This window comes from Coenobita brevimanus, chromosome 63, assembly GCF_032717465.1.
Source record: "Coenobita brevimanus isolate Jiangsu-jjx chromosome 63, ASM3271746v2, whole genome shotgun sequence".
Lineage (NCBI taxonomy): Eukaryota > Metazoa > Arthropoda > Malacostraca > Decapoda > Coenobitidae > Coenobita > Coenobita brevimanus.
Genome location: NC_137016.1, coordinates 5,586,619 through 5,595,172, shown reverse-complemented (window position 1 = coordinate 5,595,172; position 8,554 = coordinate 5,586,619).

The window sequence follows — 8,554 nt, the reverse complement described above, 5'->3', positions numbered from 1 at the left end:
GATCACACATATGACTCCAGCAGAACACTTCTAATGAGACTTTGACCGCATAAGTTTTTTTTTTTTTTTTTTTTTTTTTTTAACCCTGGCTGGCTTCTATTTTTTATGGGGTTTGGTCAGTCTCGAGTTTCCCTCTCTTAAGCAGTAGTCCTAATTTCATTGTTCATGTAGCCAAGAGCAGCGTGCATACATGTTAAAAAATAGTTAATTGATCTGTTTAGTTGACGTGCCACCTCTTTTCATACAAAGAAATAGGATTTTGATCATTTCCAAGATATTGTTGTGCCTTTAGTCAAAGAATCTTTAGTAGAGATTTAAAATTTGCAGTTTTTATTTCAGAAAAACCTCCTGCTTGAGGCTCAGAGCTTTGTGTAATAAGGAGGGCTATGTTCAGTGGATTTTTTTTTTTTTTTTTTTTCCAGCAATGGTTTTGCAGCAGGAGAGGAAGTCGGGGGGGTGGGGGTGGGGGAGACTACATGATCTCGCCTAGGGCACTAATACACTGGGACCACCATTGTTTGTAGTTTTATCTGCATCATTTTAATAATGCATTATAGTACTTTATCGTACGTAGGGACGACTGCTATCCACTCGCTGGATGTAATAGTACCTTCTGGTGGCTCGGCACTGAGTGGTAAGTCAAAAGAGTTTGTGTCTCTGGAAACCGTTTACTACGTTAAGTAGTAACCACATATCAATACTAACACCTGGTAGTTTTCTGAGCTATGGAGCTCCCATTGGGTAGGATCCGTGAGGATTTATAGTCTAGGGTTGGGTGAAGTTTAATGCTCCCAAATTTCCACATGGGAGCGAGATGGGTTCCTTTCCTTCTGATGGGGCATTCAAGGACTGGATGTAGTTATACAAAGGCTTAGTTTGCATAAATCACACTCGGGATTATTAATGTAAAGTAATAATAAAAGGATGAGGGAAAGGTCCTACGATACCTCCTAATCCCACAAGAATACGATCCATTGTAGCAAGAAGGCGGGAGGAAGGCAATAGATGAGGGAAGGATAGAGAGGTGACGCTGGAAAATGGTGGGAAGGTGTGTTGGTAGAGAGGGCTGGGGGGGAGTGATGGGGTGGAGAGGCTGGAGAGAACCTAGTGTGATGTGGAGTATGTGGGGGTGGAGGCAACGGTAGAGGGGAGAGGGAGGGTGGTGATGGAGGAAGGGTTGGAAGTTATGAGAGGAAAGGATGTCAAGGCTGGGAGAAGAATGAAGGGGTATGAGAGAGAGGAGATGAGGGGAGATTTGTGAAAGAGACGAGAGAAGGGTGGTTGAGAGAGAGGGAACAGGTTGGAAAGGAATGAGGGTTAGAATAAGAGTAGAACGATAAGAGAGAACGGAAAAATGGGAGAGAGTAAAGAAAAAAGGAAGAGCGAGAGAGAGAGAGAGAGAGAGAGACAGAGAGACAGAGAGAGAGAGAGAGAGAGAGAGAGACAGAGAGAGAGAGAGAGAGAGAGAGAGAGAGAGAGAGAGAGAGAGAAGGAGGTGAGGATGACTGAGAGAGGAAAGTGAGAAGAGAGAACAATGAGGGTGAGGTGAGAAGAGGATGAGGATTGAGTGAGTGAAAGGGAAGAGTAAAAACAGGAATGAAATGTGAGGAGGGGAGGAGGAGGTGGACGAGGGGGAGGACTAGGATGTGTAGGAGGAGGAAGAAGAAGAGGAAAGGAAAGGAGGGAGAAGGAGAAAGAGAAGAGGAAAAAAGGGAGGAGGAGGAGAAACAGGAGAGGAAAAGGGGGAGGAGGGGAAAGAAGAGGGGAATATCAGGAAAAGAAGAAAAGGAATGAAGAGGAAGTTCATTTGTGAAGTAGAAGGACGAGAAGACAAGGAAGAAGAAGATAAGGAGGAGGAGAAGGAGGAGGAGGGAGGGAGATGATGATGATGATCATGAGGAGGAGGAGGAGGAGGAGGAGGAAGAGGAGGGTTAAATAACGACAGTAACCGAAGGAGAAAAATGAGAGAGAGAGAGAAGGAAAGATGTAGAGAGAGGGAATCGGAGGGAGAATAAGGGGAGGAAAGGGTGATGAGATGAGAGAGCAAAGAGGAAGCGGGAAGAGAGAAGAGAAATGAAAGATAGATGGAAACAGAGAGAGAGAGAGAGAGAGAGAGACAGACAGAGAGACAGAGACAGAGACAGAGACAGAGACAGACAGACAGACAGACAGACAGAGAGAAGGGAGGAAAGAGGAATGAGAAACTGGGGAGAGGAGAGAAGGCGGATGAGAAGAATGTGAAAAGAAAGTAGGTGTGGCTGCACGCTAATTTTTGTTCAGGTGTTATTCATTATTGGCATCACCTGAGTGTGTGTGTGTGTGTGTGTGTGTGTGTGTGTGTGTGTGTGTGTGTGTGTGTGTGTGTGTGTGTGTGTGTGTGTGTGTGTGTGTGTGTGTGTGTGTGTGTGTGTGTGTGTGTGTGTGTGTGTGTGTGTGTGTGTGTGTGTGTGTGTGTGTGTGTGTGTGTGTGTGTGTGTGTGTGTGTGTGTGCGTGCGCACGAGCTTAGTTTTTGCAGAGGATGTATTCGCTTGTTTGTAGAGTGAATAGACAGACAGAAAGATGGGTACATGACCTAAATGATTCATTAATGCACTGGTGGATATATTTGTATGTTCAGGTGTATAATGTATGTGTGTGTTGGGTGCATCGGGTATGGATGTATTTTTGCTCGGATAAGGAGTGTGGTTTTGTTCACCGATGCCCATGCAAACACATGTCTAAGCCTATACCTGCCTGGTCATACATGTGTTTAAATAAACATGCATCTAAGCATATACATGTCCAGTAATACACTTGCTTAAGCATACAAGTGTCTAGGCAAGCTGGTGTCAGATATCAACAATGTCAGCTTCTTCATTCGTGCACCTGATCTTGCCAAACAACAACTGCAGTATTTGCCTTAATCCGCTCGATCGGGAGACGGATTTTTTTCATTTCAATCCTTTTGCCAAGTCACTCAGGGAAGACGTAGGGGAGTACAAAGGATTAAAAAAGCTAAGCTAACCACTCCCATTCAAAAAACATCTCCTAAACTGTATAAAATGGTCAGGACAATGTAAGAAAAAAAAAAATCCCTCCATCATAGTGTCCGCTCTATATCCCGCGGTGTGAGAGAGGGCCTTGTGGCACAGAAAATAATAGCCCATAAAACTGCAGTTCTATAGACAAATTGGCATGTTGTTGAAGCCAAGGACCCCAGGTGCTTAAAAGTGTTGGCCAGAATGGGATGGTTTGATGTGTATTTCAGCCATTTCGATGAGATATCGTGAATTTACTTGAAGGGAATGTCAAGAAGGCGGTGTAAAAAATGGCACTTTGTTTAGGCCAAATGTATCAGCTGCGTAAAAGATTAGGCAAGACTGAGGAAGTTTATTTTCTGTTTCAAGTAAATCGATGAGATATGAGAGATTTATGTATCTAGAAAGTTTTGTGAAAATTTATCACGTTATTGTGGCCGGTGACATTAGCTGGGTAAAAGTGTATGCCAAGATGGTGTAATCATAGAGGCAAATGTTTATAATATTTCAAAAAGTTACATGTGGTAAGTTTATATTGCTTAGAGGGATGATCCGTAAATATCATCTGTAGTGTTTTTTTTTTTTTTCCAGAATACCCCGGGAATTCAAAGACCTATTTGTATGATATTGTATAGAAACTGATTAGCTTTCTTTTACTTTATTCATCTTAGCTCAATTATGCGAAAATATCAGTAATGAAATGTTAATATAAAATTGCACCTGAGCTTAGATCTTGCCCAGACATTCTACAAAATTGTATTAGGTCACTTATGACAAAGGTAGAAGGGACAACGTAGGAAGGAGCGAATACATGCAATTCTCTCTCTCCCTCTCTCTCTCTCTCTCTCTCTCTCTCTCTCTCTCTCTCTCTCTCTCTCTTTTTCCAATCACAGAAAAATAAAAACTTAACCCTTTTTGTACAATGACGAAGTATCAGAGTCGTTCTTCCTATACCACACGATTACATTCACATTAGAGCTGATGTTAAACACCGAAGAAACTGAAGGTATATCTAACCTCTCCAGCTCAGTAAGTTTCTCCTTAGTAAGGCTTGGAAAAAGGCGTCTTCGTACTAAATATGTTAAGTTGTTTTCGTTGTCTTCCCATCCATCCTGTAATCGACATTCTAAAATCCAGTTTCATATTCCCACCGAAGACAAGGGGTTACGCTTTTTTTTTTTTTTTTTTTTTAATGTGTGGTTCCTTCTGTCCTTAAACCCATATTCGTGCAATAATTTCTATATTCCCACTGCAAACAAATGCACTATATTCTATGTCTTCCCTTCGCATCTAGCTTCTCCACATTCTAACATCCATATCCACTTTTTCTCCACCGATGACAATGTGTGGGCGTGGTGTGGTGACCGACATAAGGTGCCGTAATATAGTGCGTGGATGGTTAGGCGGAACACAGGGATAAAGAGGAAATAGGAGTGAAAAATAGGGGGTTTGTGGAGCGTGACGGCAGGATCATAGTGGTGGTGTGACGTATGTAGTGGAGAGAGTGGGGAATGGGGGGAGGGACACGTGGCACTGGAGGGAAGAACAGTGTTGGGGGAGGCAGACAGGTGATGCTGCGGGGGTTGGGGGTGGTAAGGGTGCTAGAGGATGTAGGTAGGGAGGGAGGGGAGCATTCTGGGGGAGTGAAGGGGGGAAACTGACGGAAAAACAAGGATTGATATTGGTGGAGGGAGAGATGGGGGACATGTCCTGTGAGAGGAAAAGAGGGGCCATTAGTGGGAAAGGAAGAGAGGTGCGTGTGTTGTGGGTGGGGGAAGGGAGAGGAGGAGGGAGGCGCTTGCTAAGAAGGGCAGGGGGGTGGAAGAGGGAGGGGAAGAGTTGAGTGTGTTGGTGACCAGGCCGGGTGCCAAAGCGGGTTTTTTCGCGTTAGCCTGGTTGTCAGTGAAAGCTGTAAAAGTTAATTAGCCCAAGTAAAGCTGCTGCTACGACTGTTATTGGTGTTCTGCCTTTATCACAGTTCATCTAGTTTCTCTGCACTCCAATGTGGCAAAGTTGGCTTCTATATTAGCACAACGAGCCTTCCTTTCGTCAATTTGTACAGCAGTAAGCTTGTGAAGGCTGCATTTTTTTTTTTTTTTAGTCCATGTGAATCGACAAATAGAGAATATATGGACAAAATACTGATATTGACTGACAGATGGACAGACAGACAGATGCTTCCACAGATGCTGTTTTTGATACGTAATACTACAGAGGACTCACGTAGGCTGTAATAACAATATACCTGCACCTAGAGCCATTGTTTTTGTCCCACAGGAAGGTATTGAGTCGATGAAGGTTTAGATAGATTTTATTTTGTATTAAAAATGCTCAAACAGCCATTATTTTTGACAAGGTCCAGAGCAGTCTGTGAAGCCTACAGAAATCGCTTGCCCTTATATAGACAGATACTCCTACTGCCGTTTTTTCATCAGGTTTTAGCGCAGACAGTCTACGTACTTGCTGTAATTTTCCTCTATCCATTATATATGTGTGTTGATTCCTTATAAAGATGCACTTCGAACCATTCGTTTCATTTAGTTGGTTTCAGTTCTTCCTTTTGCTAGGTAGAAAGTTTATTTCATGACTTTATATTTTGTTTTTGCAAGTCAATCCAGTTATTAACCCTTTCACTGAGACGAATTTATTACCCGTCCTCGGCAGGAAGGGGCTCGGGGACGGGTAATGTTTTCACTTTGTCTGTCTGTCTGTCTGTCTGTCTGTTAACAACTTTACGCGAAAACTACTGGTGCGATTTTGACTAAAATTACAGGGATGGTGGTCTGTGACCTTCTGATCACCTGATTAAATTTTGGGCCAAACTGGGCCAAGCCCAGGCTGTAGGGCCAAAAAATGTAAAAAAAAAAAAAGGGGGAGGTAAAAGTCGTTTTCTCGCCATAACTCCTATTAAATTCGTCATATCGACGTGAAACCAAAAACCTAAATGTGCATTTTTCAAATCTGCATTTAATAACAAGCCTCATTACATCAGGGGGGGTCACTCCCCAGTTAGCGATAAGGGGGTCAGTGTCTGGTGAGTCGGACCTAAAATTTCAAATGAGCATAAAATCGTCAGTTTTCACTCGATTTTTCTCTAAATGTGATATGTGACATCTTTGACTATATATTCTGTTGTGTTTATATGTCAGTACCAAAATGACTGCCGGGGACGGGTTTGCTGTGCCTTGGCACCGCTTCTTGTATTTTATATTTTTATATATTTGTTTATTTATTTTAGCCAAGCACAAAACTGTCTCATTTGACGTAGGAGCGATTCTTGATCTCAGGGAATAGCAACCTAACTTAACTGCAAACTAGCTAATATAAAATTGGCATTACTAGGCTTCTCTTATCATCAATCACGATTTTATTGCTTTGTTATTATTATTATTATTATTATTATTATTATTATTATTATAGGTGGTAGGCAGTGGCGCCCATCATCCACTCAGCTGATGTATTGCTGCCTTCTTCTTTCGCCTTTATCATTCTTTTCTGTGTCTGCCCTCTTCTCTTCCTGTTTCTCCCATCTTTCCTGTCATTTTGGATTTCTCTACTTTCCTTTTCTGGTGGCTCTGCATCGAGTGACAAGCCCAATGGTTTCCTGTTATCCGGGGAACCATTTACTACGCTGGGTGGTAACTATATAACCAACCCATACGTGTTCCCTACTTGTCAGCAAGTGAGTTGGCGGAGGGTTAGTGTCCCTCCCTGTCATACAATTAACTCAAAGACAAACGGCCACCCCATACAGGACTATGGCGTCTAGCTATGGATAGATGAATATATAATTATTATTATTATTATTATTATTATTATTATTACTATTATTACTATTATTATTATATTATTATTATTAATTATTATTATTATTATTATCATTATTAATTATTATTATGATGATGATGATGATGATGATGATGATAATGATGATTTATTAATATTATTATTTTTATCATCATCATCATCATTATGATTATCATCATTATCATTACCCGACGAGGAAATGCAAAGGAGTTGAGGTATGAGCCACCAACACCTGAACAGGTGGATTAAATAGTGGGCAACAACAAAATTTATAAAGAAAATAGCGTTATCGTACTGGGGAGTTACGGGAGTCAAACCTCATCACTGCGAAAGGCCTCACTTACGCAGAATAACACCGTCTGGCAGGTGGATGAATAAGATACAAAAGACGCCTTTGAACTGAAAAAGCTAACTGATAGAACTCTGCTCAGCTATGATTTCTGGTGGCCTAATATCGATCTTTTTTTAGTCTCCCTTTTAAGCGTTCCACGTCTCTAAGGGTGCTGGAATTGGGTCACAGCCTGCTGCCGTCAACCAAGACACACACACACACACACACACACACACACACACACACACACACACACACACACACACACACACACACACACACACACACACACACACACACACACACACACACACACACACACACACACACACACACACACACACACACACACACACACACACACACACACACACACACACACACACACACACACACACACACACACACACACACACACACACACACACACACACACACACACACACACACACACACACACACACACACACACACACACACACACACACACACACACACACACACACACACACACACACACACACACACACACACACACACACACACACACACACACACACACACACACACACACACACACACACACACACACACACACACACACACACACACACACACACACACACACACACACACACACACACACACACACACACACACACACACACACACACACACACACACACACACACACACACACACACACACACACACACACACACACACACACACACACACACACACACACACACACACACACACACACACACACACACACACACACACACACACACACACACACACACACACACACACACACACACACACACACACACACACACACACACACACACACACACACACACACACACACACACACACACACACACACACACACACACACACACACACACACACACACACACACACACACACACACACACACACACACACACACACACACACACACACACACACACACACACACACACACACACACACACACACACACACACACACACACACACCTTCCCAACCATGAAAAGCGTGACGAAGGGTAGAGTTGCGCCACTTGTACCATATACGAGGGGGACCTGTAGTCCTGTGTGATTGTGGGGAGGCTTTACTGTCCTTGGGAAGAAAAGAAGGTGAAAGGGAAGGAGGTCAAGAGGAGGAAGGGACAGGCGAAGAGAACAGGTAGATAGGGAATGGACGAGAGCAACAGGAGAGGTAGAGGAAGAGGAAACGAAGGAGAGGGCAGGGAAAGGGGAGGAACAGGAAAGATAAAGAAAGATAAGGAGAAGGAGAGAAAGCCGAGAAGATATATATAATCGCATTGGGGTTCTGATACGACTTCAGAAGAGTATATGTAAACTATTGGCCATAACTCCATCTGAA